The following is a 13915-nucleotide window of genomic DNA, read 5'->3' as shown; positions in this document are numbered from 1 at the left end:
CAAATGTCTAACCCCTATGTTGTACATCTGAAATTAATATAAAAAAATATTGCATGTGTGCTCCAATGTTCATTGCAGCTTTGTTTGTGGTGGCCAAGACATGGAAACAACCAAAATGTCCTTCGATAGATGAATGGATGAAGAAGTTGTGGTATATATACACAATGGAATACTATTCGGCGGTAAGAAAAGATGATATAGGAACATTTGTGACAACATGGATGGATCTTGAGAGTATAATGCTGAGCGAAATAAGTCAGACAGAAAAAGCAGAGAACCATGTGCTTTCACTGATATGTGGTATATAAACCAAAAACAACAAAAGAACAAGACAAACAAATGAGAAACAGAAACTCATAGACACAGACAATAGTTTAGTGGTTGCCAGAGGGTAACGGGGGCGGGGGGTGGGGGGTGGGAGATGAGGGTAAGGGGGATCAAATATATGGTGATGGAAGGAGAACTGACTCTGAGTGGTGAACACACAATGGGATTTATAGATGATGTAATACAGAATTGTACACCTGAAATCTATGTAATTTTACTAACAATTGTCACCCCAATAAATTTAAAAAATAAATTAAAAAAAAGAAGAAAAAAAAATATTGCATGCCAATTATAATTGAAAAATTTGAATAGCAGGGGAAAGGTGAAGGGTAATAAGAGGTCCAAATGTCCAGGTATAAAACAAATAAGTCGGGCGGCCAGTTGGCTCAGTTGGTTAGAATGCAGTGCTCATAACACCAAGGTTGCCGGTTTGATTCCCACATGGGCCAGTGAGCTGCACCCTCCACAACTAGATTGAAAACAACAACTTGACTTGGAGCTGATGAGTCCTGGAAAAACACACTGTTCCCCATGTTCCCCAATAAAAATGTAAAAAATAATAAAAATAAAAATAAGTCATGACGATGTAATGTACAGCATAAGGAGTATAGTCAATAATATTGTGATAGCATGGCACGGTGTCAGATGGTTGCTGGACTTATCATGGTAATTGCTTCTTTAGGTATATAAACCAACGTTGAATAACTATGGTGTACCCCTGAAACGAATATAATATTGTATGTTAGCTACATTTTAATAAAAATCTTAAAATATATTTTTAAAAATAAAAATAAATACCCCATGACAAGTTAAGACTTATTTCAGAAATGCAAGGACAATTTAATATTAGAAAATCAATAAAAGTAATTCATAATCTTAACAGATAAAAGGAGAAAACCTATGTGACAATCTCAGAAGATGCAGAAAAAGAAGAGATGAAATTCAACATTCACTCTAGTAAAACCTCTCAGCAATCAGAACTGGAGAGGAACTTTCTTTACTTGATAAAGGGTATCTACAGAAAACTTCAACAAATATGCTGAATAGTGAAATGTTTAAAGCATTCTATTTTAAGGAATTTGGATGCCCTTTAGCACCATTTGTATTCAGTATTTTCCTAGATGTCCTAGCTAAAGCAAAAAGACTAAGTGTGTAGGGGAGACGGGCGGTGGGGGGGGAGGGGGCGGAGATGTAAAAATTGAACAGGGAGAATCAAAACTGTCATTATTCACAGATGATATGATTGTCTACATGGAAAGAAATCTATGAGATTATGTAAAGAAACGATTCAAAGCAATAAGAACTTGGTGGATACAAAATAATATACAAAAACCAATAATATCGCTGTACACCAGCAACATCCAATTATAAAATATAATTTTAAAATCCTATCAGCCACAGTAGCAATAAAAATATAAGGTATGTAAGAATATAGCAGACAAAGCTGTTCGTTAATAGTATGGAAACAATATAAAATTTTATTGAAGGGTGTAAATTTTTAAAAACTGAAAAAAATGGAAAATGCTGTATGTTCCTGAATAAGAAAGACTCAATATTTTAAAGAGTAATTCTCTCCAAATTAATCTATAAAGTCAATGCATTCCAGTCAAATCTTCCCAGAAGGTGTTTCATAAACCTCCTCAAGCTGATGCTAAAATTCCCTTAGAACAACAAAGGGCAAAGAAGAACAAGGACAATTTTGAAGAAAATAAATGAAGGGGAATACACTCTAGAAGATATCAATATTTATTACAGTAGTCCTCCATCCGCAGACACCCGGTGCATGCCTGAAAACAAGGATAGTACCAAACCCTATATATGCTATGCTTTTTCATATATATACATACCTATGATAAAGTTTAATTTATAAATTAGGCACAGTAAGAGATTAACAACAACTAATAATAAAATAAAGAATTATAACAATATACTGCAATAAACTTATGCAAATGTGATCTCTCTCAGTAAACGAGCACAATTTTTTTTTCCTTCTTCACAATTTCACAGATAGAAAATTCTTTCTTACCATAGATATTAGCAACCTCAGCATATGATTTTTTTTTTCTTTCCTTATTAAGTAGAGAATGTTCACCTTTTCAGGAAGCACTTTACGGCTTCTCTTTGGCATATCCGAATTGCCAGCCTCACTACTCTTGCACACTGACGACATTATGAAGTAAAATAAGGGTGACCTGAACACAAGCACTGTGATACCATGACAGTTAATCTGATAACCAAGAAGGCTACTAAGTGACTAATGGGCGGGAGCATCTACAGTGTGGAAATATTAGACTGAGGGATGATTCACATCCCAAGCAGGACAGCGTGAAATTTCATCACACTACACAGAACAGAGCACAATTTAAAACTTATAAATTGTTTCTTTCTGGAATTTCTCATTTAATATTTTAGGACAACAGTTGACTCCAGGTAACTAAAACCATGGAAAGCAAAACGTCGAATAAGGGGGCCTACTATAAAGTCATATCATAGGTCAAGGTGAGACAGTAGACAATTGGAACAGAATAGAGAGCCTGGAAACAGACCCAGGTCTATGTATTGCAATTTAGCATATGACAAAAGAGGCTTTAAAAATTAGTGGGTAAAGTATGATCTATTTTACAACAATATAAATAAAAGATGTTTTTAAAGGTAAATTTACTAATGCAGACTGCTGGCAAGTGGGAAATGGAAATTCACAGGAGGGCAAATACCTAGTAAATTTGAAAGTGATGCACACACTTTCAACTTGGAAGTTCCACCTGGGTTATCTACCCTAGAGAAACCTTGGCACACGCATACAAGCAGAGATGTATAAAAATATCCATTGTGTTATTTGTGAAAGGAAACAACTGGAAAAAAGTGCTCTTCAGAATGGACTATAAAATGTAGTTTATTCATAAAATAGCATACATTAAGCCAATACAATAAACTAAATTGAAAGAATGTTGATGGAAAAAAGAAAATTGCAAAGTGACTCATACAATATATGCAGGTTTGTCATTTATGTAATTTTTTTAAACACACAAAACAATTCTACATGTTAATAAAAATTTTTAAAGCAAGCGTGGGAATGATACGCACCTCAGGATTTTTTTTTTTTTTTATTTTTTTTTTCATTTCCTTGAGTGGTCTGAGATAAAAACATAAAATGTGAACCTCTGGTAAATTTGGGTGATGGTACATGAATACCTGATAAATTATTTTCTGTACTTATTCATATGTCTGAAATGGGTGAGATTAAACCACTGAAGAGGTAAAAGTTAAGAACTGTCTATAAAGATGTAACTAAGAAGGTCTGAGAAGACCTAAGTTCAATCAAGGTGAAATGTATGGGAACACAGGTGTGGAGGGACAGAATGGAAGGGTAACTAAGTGAATTAAGGTTTAGAGAGAGGGGAAACAGAGAGTAGGAATGTGGCTGGGTCCTGCTGTCCTGTGCAGAGAAGAAAAGCACAGAGCTCTACCCTTTCTTCTAGAAAAGAGATAATTCATTGGCCATCACCTTATGAACCTTCACAAACTCATAAACTACTCCACCAAGATTCTTTACCTCCATTTTCTCAATTCCATGTTTAGTTAGCCACCTCTGGTATTAATCCAACTTCCCAGGTACCCTAACACTCTGCTATGGGTAGTCTGAACAGCATTCACTGGAAAGGAAGATTCCTGACATTGGGAGTATGATGAAGCAATTACAATGTGGCCTTTGGATTAGGAACCAGAAACAGCCAGGCTCAGATTCTCTCTACCAGTAGCTGCCTGACAATGGGCAAGTTAACTAACCTCTCTGGGCCTCAGTTTCTTCATCTCCAAAATGGGCACAGTAACAATACTTGCTTCATTGGGTATTCTAAAGTTTAAATAATGTGATGTGTGAAAACAGATTAGCACATCACCTGCTATATAGTAGATGTTGAATGGACCAGCAACGTCAGCATCATCTGGGAACTTGCTAGCAATAAAAACTCTCAATCCCACCCCAGGCCAACTGAATCAGGAACTCCAGGGGTGGGACCCAGGAATGTGTGTGTGTGTGTGTGTGTGTGTGTGTGTGTGTGTGTGTGTTTAAACAAGCCCTCCAGATCATTCTGATATGAATTTGAGAGCTAGTGAGTTCAAATAATCAGGATTTCCCAAAAAAATGAGGTCAATTAGCCTGCCCTAAAGTTCATGAGCTGCATGGAAGAGGAGTGAATACTTGAACAAAATTAACCTGCTTTTAGGAAAGAAGGGGGAATGCTAAATGTGCCCTACATGTTAGCCAAATGTGTGTTAACAGTCCTTGAGTAAGTACTATAAACCAGCCTTGGGTTAACCATTTTGCATATGTTATATAACAACCTACAAGGCAGGTGGTATTTTTACAGGTGTAATAGATGCAAAACTTGAAGCAGAGAGGATTTGTGAAACTTGCCCAACATCATACAACTAACCAGTGAGCTTTGGTTCCCATCAAGCAGTTTGACTAGGGATTGCCTTCCAAACCACAATACCACATGGGTTTGTTTCTGTTTTCAAAGATTCTCTACTTGCAAAATGGTGGAGTAGCTCCAGATCCGTTCTAACTTCACCCCATCAGAAGGAAGCCAGCTGTCCTAGGTACTGTTTGCAGATTGCCTCTCTCTAACTCACTTTACAGATGAAGAAACTGAGGCTAAGAGAAGCTAAAATACTTCCTGAAGCCACTGAGTTAGTCGGCACCACGATGAGAACTTGAAACCAAGTTCTCTAAGAACAAAATTTATGGTGTCCGTTAAAGGTCGATCTGTCTTAGCATGAGAGATTTACTCCCTTTTTTCCATTCATTTAATTTGTTGGTAAATCTGGAGTTTTTAAACAATTGAGCTACTACCATGTTTCCCCGAAAATAAGACCTAGCCAGACAATCAGCTCTAAAGCGTCTTTTGGAGCAAAAATTAATACAAAGCCCGGTATTTATTATATTATATTATATTATATTATATTATATTATATTATATTTGTGGGGACAGAGCCCCAGAGAGCAGTTTCCAGGCTCTCGGCCTAACGTGGAAAGGTGCTGGCTCAGGTAGTAAATGGCCATTAACTGTGATTGGATGGCCATCAGCTGTGGCTAGTTGGCCGTTAGCTGTAACCAGTGAGCCATTGGCCACTAATATAACTGCCATGGCTACGCCTGCAAAAAAGGGAGGGGCTAGCAAGAAGATAGTGGCTGAGCTAGCAAGAGCGGATTGCAGTTAGTAAGTGAGGTTGTTTGGTGGAACAAGTGGACAGCGGGTTGTGGATCGTGTGGCTCCTGCCTCCTGTGTCTCCAACCCAGCCGCCAGCGAGAATATAGTGGTATGACTCCCCTACCTATGGCGCCGTGGGTGTTCCTTTTTGGCCTCACCATATCCTGCGTTCTTATGTGGGGAACGGGAGTAGAGACCTGCAGGCCGCCCCGCACGACACCTGTGTTCTTGTGCAGGGAGCAGGAGCAGAGACCCCGCATGACACCCTGCACGACAATATTACATTATATTAAAGACCAAATATCACATTATAGTAAAATAAGAGCAGGTCTTATATTATTTTTACTCCAGAAGACGCTTTAGAGCTGATTGTCCAGCTAGGTCTCATTTTCGGGGAAACATGGTAGCAGCTTCTTGACTGCAATACAACGTGCTAAAAAGAAAAGATCCTAAATGAGCAGTTTCATTTAGAGAGGAAAGGTCCCCTTTTACTTTCATAAGCCCTCTAAAAATTGCCACCTGTGCTGCAGTAGCAGCTGTTCCATTCTCATGTTTGACTCCACAGGGACTAACTTTGGGTTCCTTTTTTAAAAATTGGAAATCAATGTCAAATCAGGTGATGGAGAAAGCCAATGAACTTCTTTTGTTCATATTCCCTTGCTATGGGGCAGAAACACACTTCTCTTCACCAGCATTGATCTGATAGCAGACAATTGTCTGTTTCTTATGTTGGCATAAGTACTCTTAGCCTGGCATAGGCTGGACTTGCTTTGAACTAGGAAAAAGAAATCAATATTTCTCTCTATAAAACTTTTATTTGGGACAGTATTCAGAAGCCTTCTATTTTGGTTGCTTTGGTCAAAATGACTGAAAGATTCAGTATGAGACATCCACTCTGTTTTCTGTAAGTTGCTGCCCTTAAACTCCTAAGGTGACCAAAGAGTGGGGAACAGTCATCCAAATAAAGAGTCAGCAGCATAACTGCATCTTCTCAAATTACCACCCTCTACAATTTAGGTACCTAATTTACCATTGGATAGATTTCTAGCTTTATGACACTGTCTTTCATCTTTTCACCTTCTTGAACTAGATTAAATGATGGCGTCCCAGTCTTCACCCTCCCTTGCCATGGCTTCACAATGCCAGAATGCATTTCCTGCCCTTAAAGTTAGTCTCCACCACGAGGCTTGCTTTCATTGGTGGCAGGAGGAAAGCGACAGCCCAAAACCTAGACACAAATATTTCTGTTTGCCTTCTTGCTCCTCTGCTATTGCCACAGGAAGAACTTGCTGCTCTAGATGGAGCTGGGTGGCTGTTCCAGGGGGGAATGAGAGACATATGGCTGATGTAGCCCAGGCCTGCAGTGAGAAGCAGAGCCACCTCAGAGACTGCAACTTGGCAGTAGACACCCAGCTGAGCCCAGCCCAGATGTGCTGACTCCCACCTCACCTACACACCCATGAGCTAAACAGGTGCTGTGCTTGCTCTTGTATGCTACTAAGACTGCATGCTGCATTGATGTAACAGCAGTTAACTAAAACATTCTTTTTAAAGACTATTAGACAATTCCACACCTAAAATGAGGCTGTTAAAAAATGTGATTGCTTTTGGCATACACATACAAAACACGGTCAGATCCATGAATTTATCCCCTCAGGAGGCTATGCATTTACTCTTTTGATACTGCCTCTTTCCAAAATAGTTTGGGGAAATGCTTTTAACAATTGCTTTCTTAATCTATAGCACAGATTTTGGATTATCCTCAGTAATAATAAATCTACATACTCTGAAAAAACTTTGATTTTTTTTTTTAAGCTAAAAGACATTAGAGGGTATTTAGATTCTTAAGGATCAACCAGAATTATTTTAATTTTTATTCAGGAGAAATAATATAAATATAGTTTAGAAAATTAAAATAAAATGTTTCAAACTCACGACCATAACTTAATTGTTTGAGTGTATTCAATGATTTTTTTCTCAAATGCATATGTTTCTGTAAGGTGTCTCAAAAGTTCCTTCCCAAAAAGTGATGGGTTTCTTGTTACTAAGTTCTCAATGTAAAATAGGAATTGAAAATAAACACTTGGTATCAATTTGAATAACTTTTAAAACATCTCTGGCCAAGGGAAATTGTGTTAAACACATAGAGTATGCTAGGCTTAATTGGCAAATTGGAAACAAACACTGTATATAGAGTAAATAATGGCAACATGAGAGGTTTCAAGCTACTCAAAAGTGAAATTCTGGAACAAAGGGCAAAGTGTAAGAGCGGAAGCTGAACCTGGCATCTGTGTTAAGAGCCTGCCCTCAGGGCTCAGTACATCTGATGCTCAGGAGAGACTGGGCCTTACAAGGTTAAGCTCACATTCACATTTGGGAACACAGATGCTGACTGGTGTCCTTGGACCCACAGACAGATAGGACCCATAGTAAGGACAGTGACAAGGATTCAGGGGGGAGTGAGGGGCACACAGTGCAGTGGTTAAGGGATGAAGATTTGGTTTTCATCTCTATGACCTTCTACCTGGGTGCCCTTGAAAACATGACTTCCTCTCTCTAAGCCTCAGTTCCACACATGGAACACAAAGGGACTAACCATGCTTATCCCGTAAGACTGAGAATTCAATGAGACAACACTCAGTGCCCAGTCCAGATTTAGCTCTCAGTAAATCTGATTTACTGAGTAAGAATTATTCATTGTAAAAGAAAATCATACATGAATGATATTTTAGAATTCTATAAAAGACTAAATGAAACTAAGAACAGGGAGTTACTAACAGCCATATTTGCCAGGTCTGGCCTTGCACCTTTCATCAGCACCATGCAGCACCATGCAGCCAGCGCCCAGTGAGAACATATCCATGGCAATTTGAGATTATTGCCAGCCTGGTTTGAATTTCACAGCAATAAATCATAATTTAGTATTAATACATTACTGTAAGTTGATTCGTGGTGTAATCAATATTAGTTACTAATCAAAATCTTGATTACCTGCTAAATGCTGTTGTGCCAAGTCCTGTATTATATGCTGCAATAATACTGTAAGGCGAATATTGTTAGTCCAGTATGGAAGAATGAATAAAGGATTCTTTTTAACAGCGGGCATCAGAGGATCTCTTATGAAAGGGACTGCCTCGGTGAATGGCCACTTCCATAAAAAATAAATAGTATACACCTTTTCCCCCTTTTTCTTATTCCTTCTGTCCTCCTTTCTGCTGCTTGGAGTTTGGGGTGATGGCTGGGACAGCATTTGGGGCCATGAGAACAGGCACTGAACCCGAGGAAGGGTGGAGGGAAAAGTTAGAAGCAGCCTGAATCCCTGGTGCTCAGAGCCACCATGCAGCCCTGGACTGTCCATCACTAGACTTTAATGGCCAAGAAAGAAAAAAACTCTCTTTCTGAGCTAATGTCTTTGTGTCTCTATTCGTCACAGCCAATCCTAATTCTAACTGATAGGAGAGGGAATTGGACTTTACCCAGAAGCCAATCTGATTTAGGGTCAAAGAATAGGATGACCTAAGCTGACACCTAGGTCATAACTATTTTCAAGATGAGAAAACAGGGTTAAAGAGATTAAGTGACCTGCCCAAAGCTAGATTTGTGGCAGAACTAAATTTGGGCCAAGGTCTGCTGGCTTAAACCCTATATTCTAACTTATTCCTTCTCTCCTGATTTCTGCCTCTCCTTTGGATCTGACACAAATACTGCTTTTTGAATATTGAACTTGCCTCCCTTCTCAGCTACAGTCTGCACTCTCACTCTTGCCTCTTTCACTGGTGGTTAGCCCCCAGATCCTGGAGAAAACCGACGATTTCCCCATTGCAGCTGAGACTAGCTTCCTTGACTCTCTCCCAGGGTAAGTGCATATGACCAGTATCCCTGCTGGAGCTCCCTAGTAACTGGGAATTAGACATTAATTCAGCCATACTTTCTATAAAACTTTTATTAAAGTTAGGCACAAATGCATTTTCTCCTTTAAGTCAAGTCACAATGAGATTCAAGAAGGATTTCCAAAAATATGAGGCTAATACATTCAAATCAGTTATTAAATGAAACTAGAGGTGTTTAGGATATGTTCTTTAACTTCCTAAGATTGATATCAGGGGAAAACATGCCCTTTCAAAAAATATTCTAGAATGCCACTGTGGGAGAGAGAATGCTAAGCTAGCCTGACCCTTTTGGCATTTCTTTGGATCAAGTCTAATAAATTCATTCTTAAAATAAGTTTTTCTATTATGAAAGTAGTTCCTGTTCATTACAGAATAATTATAAAATAAAGAAGGATTATAACTCAATAAGAATCATTGTTAAAATTTTGGTATTTTCAACTTGAATCTCTGCTTTATAATTTTTTTTAAATCCTTGCAATCAGATGGCATATAAAAAACTTATAGAGTGACTGTTAAAAAAAAACAAACTATTTTTATTTTTCAAGTTATGACTACAGATTGCAAAAAAAAAAAAAATTAGAAAACAGGAAGAAATATGAGCAAGTAAAATCACCCAGAATGTCAATGCCCAGAGAAAATTAATGAAAAACATTTTCGTGTTTGTCCCAGCCGCCTCCTGCTATATATTTTTTACATGATTAAAATTTAACTGTAGGGGCTATATTTTTAAGTAAATTCAACACAGAAACATGTTCTATATAGAAATTGTTGTAAAGAGTCTTTCCCTTGGAAACCCAATGTCTAAGGTAATTAATATGAATTTTAAAGGAGCAGAACATCATCGCTCATGTTCTTTGGGAAAGAAAGTGGCTAATATATCGCTCTTTGCAACTCTGATTTTGTGGAAGGAAAACAATATAACTTGTTTAGTAAATTTTTCTGGCACAGTATCCCCAGCATGTAAATAGTTTTGTCATTGTTAGTAAGTGCTTGCAGAATAACACCAATTATTGTTTCAAGTGGTTTTCAAACATGGCAACAATGTCCATCTGAATTAGGGTGGGAAGTATGTGGCCAAAAAAACACATTTTCTGGCAATGGGAAAAGAGCAAAATCAAAAAATAAATTGCTGAGAGACTCACTGTCTTTGTTCAGGCTGCTATAACAACATACCATAGACTGAGTGGCTTAAACAACATTTATTTCTCACAGTTCTGGAGGCTGAAAGTCCAAGATCAAGGCACTGGCAGATTCAGTGTCTGGTGAGAGCCCGCTTCCTGGTTCATAGATGGCCATCTTCTCTCTATAAGTTCACATGGTGGAGGAGGCAAGGAAGAGCTTTCTGGGGTCCCTTTTACATTCCATTCACGGGAGTTCCTCTCATGATCTCATCACCTCCCAAAGGCCCCACCTCCTAATACCATCACATTAGGGATTAGGTTTCAACATGTGAATTTTGGGGGGACACATTCAGCCTATAACACCCACTTTTTTCCTTTTCATCTTTTCTCCTCATAGTATCTACTAATATGTATGCTGTGTTTGTTTACAGAGGACATGAATTCTTGGTACATCTGTGTTTTATCCTCATTTCCTGTTCCCACAGCTTTCTAGGCACTGCCTCCTCTGCCTTCTATGAAGATAGATGAGGGAGGCAGTAACTCACATTGTGGACCCACACAGAGGTGCAGCTGAAACCCTGGCACAAGGATCCTTAGCGTTCCACATTCTGGAATTACATTTGTAATAAAATGAGTCCAAAAAAGGCCACATGACTACTGCCTGCCCTGTAGGGTCAGCCCATTATAATCACAATGCATATAAGCCATACATTACCTCAGAGCAATATTGTGTTTAAAGAAGCAAAGCCCAGGAGCTTCTAATCTTAACTCTTGTCTCCTTCAAATATTAAAGGGTATCCACAAGAACTCATTAAAACTCCCAGGAATACCTCTCTCCTCCTCCCCAAAAGATCCCCCTCTGTCATCTATACCACCCATCCCTACTAGCCTGGTGCCTCAGTGGCTGCTCTCCTTTTTGGCCTCAAGGAACAAGCTGTTGGCACTCCTATCTCCCACTAGACTCCAGGAGAGTTTTCATTCTTCTAGGCTTCTGACCATTATTCTCATGAAAATCCGCCTAGAGTTTCTGGTCTTTTCTTGGAAGGAGAAGGGGAGGGGAGCTAAGACAGCAAAGGGCAAGTGAAAGAAATCCGTGATTTTCATCCGGTCATGTAATATGGTCCAAGATTGAGTGATCTAGCAGGAATGAAATGGTGGTGGGTAGTATACAGACAGAAAAACCAATGAGACTGGAGCTCAAAGCATCACCACTCCAGGGACACAGAAGAGTGCAAAGCAATCTCCTAAGACATAGCCATCCTTCTCAAGTTTCAAAACTCTTGCACAAGAGTATGAATTTGGGCATATTGGGGAACAAGCGCATTTCACATGCAAAGTTCACACAGAGAGTATGTGAGAATATATATCACACAGGAGACATAGCACTCACAACCTCCATCAACCCTCCATATCTCCACTTCCTCCTCAGCTGCCACCAGCCACCACCACCAGCACCACCTGCACCACCACCTTGGTGCAAGCTACAATTATTTTTCCTTTCTAAAGAAATTTTTAAAATATGAAAACACAGAGAATAAAAGCCCTACTGAGAATAGATCGTTATTAGAATATAGTTGTGTGCTTTAGAGTCTTTGTTATGATTTTATTTATGCTGAGTTGGTAAGACATTCACATGGCTCAAAATATAAAAGGTAAGAAAGGATATATAGTGAAAAATCTCCCCCGATCCACTGTTGCCCAGACATCCAGTTCTCTGCCCCCAGAGGCTACCATGTTTCAAATATTTTTAAATAAAAGAAATAAAGCATTATAGATATAGTTGAAGTCTCCTTGTTCCCATTCTCCTTCAATACTCCCTAGAGACTATTGTCATGAATTTGATGCATCCTTCTAATGCCTTTTTATGGTTTTTACATACATATGCATGAATTCATGGACCACAGAGAGCTCTGTACTGTGTGCTTTTTGGAATTCACATCAATGGTGTCATACCTTTAAGCACTACCCAATGCTGCCAGTTCAGTCCTTTTAACTATTATTCTAGTGTATGACTGTACTATATTTTATTCATCCATTTTCCTATTGATAGATAGAAAATTCCGTCCTGTTTTTTAGTAATATAAACAATGCTACTACTTTGGTATTTTCTAAATTAAAATAACGTTTAGGGCCATTTCTCCCCAGATGAATCTATAAATTCAAAATAATCAAAACCTAATAGGATATTTTATGAAAATTGATGTTAATTCTAAAGTCCTTCTGGAAAACAAAATAAACAAGAATTGGCAAATATTTCTTGAAAAGAGGCAGAGAAACTTGCCCTTTAGTTTTATAATCTGCTTTTTTTTTTTTTTTTCATTTAGCATATTACGCTGGGAGAGAAAGGATCAGCTGGGCACCTCTAAGAAAGAAAACTTGGCTCCTTTTCTGGAGGTTGTTCTATCTAGTTGGGATGCTGGAAGTGGTGCCTGAGAATGAAGCCAACACAGCAAGGTCCAAACAAGAAGAATCAAGAGAAACTGAGCTAGACCCTGAAATACCACAGCTGGAGCCTGTCCTACCTCTGCACTTACTGTTATTTAGATAATAAGTGTCCTCAGCCGTAAACTTTACTTTAAAGGAATGGAGGAGGGGGGCAATTGTTCTATTTGTAGCCAAAAGTGTGGTAACTGATACAATGTCTTACAATGTCTGATTTAATCAATCTGGGACTGTTGAATTCTTAAGTGATTTTCAATTTTTTTCACACACACACACACACCCCACACACCCCCAAAGATACTGCAAGGAATAGCCTTGTTGCTAAATCTCTATGCAAGTCTATAATTATTTTGTTAGGATTATAGGATTATAATTATATAGGATTCCTAAATAATTCCTACTCAAGTGGAATTACTCAACCCAGAATATTGAAACAAGAGGTTTGCTTGATAGAAAGCCATGTCACAAATTTTAATCCAATAGACAAAAATGGAAACTAAAATAATCTCTGAGCCCTAACCATGTACCCAATGTGTCCTGTTTCACTTACCATCTCAAGAGGGTCAGGATATCTTCCTGCTGAGGACCCCTGCTGCTACTACCAGTAGAGTAACAACAGTAAAATGATAACAGTTAAAATTTATTAAGCATTTATTCTGTGCAAAAGGGTGCTCATCTAGTATCTCATTTAATCTTCACAACTATCCTATTAAGAAGATGCTGCGATTATTCCCGTTTTATATGTAAAAGAACAAGGGTTAGGGAGAGTTAGCAGCTCGTCCAGGATCACGCTGCTACGTGAAGGAGCCAGATTCCAACCTGGCTCTGGCGGCTCACACACCTGCTTCTCTGACCTCTCCCAGAGTCTTTCCGGAAAGCTCTGCTTCCAGATCTTTCCACCCTGTTTTCCAGCTGTGTCATG

The sequence above is a fragment of the Rhinolophus sinicus genome, chromosome 1, assembly GCF_057876585.1.
Source record: "Rhinolophus sinicus isolate RSI-liver-muscle chromosome 1, RSI-T2T, whole genome shotgun sequence".
Classification (NCBI taxonomy): domain Eukaryota; kingdom Metazoa; phylum Chordata; class Mammalia; order Chiroptera; family Rhinolophidae; genus Rhinolophus; species Rhinolophus sinicus.
This window is presented reverse-complemented; position numbering follows the sequence as displayed.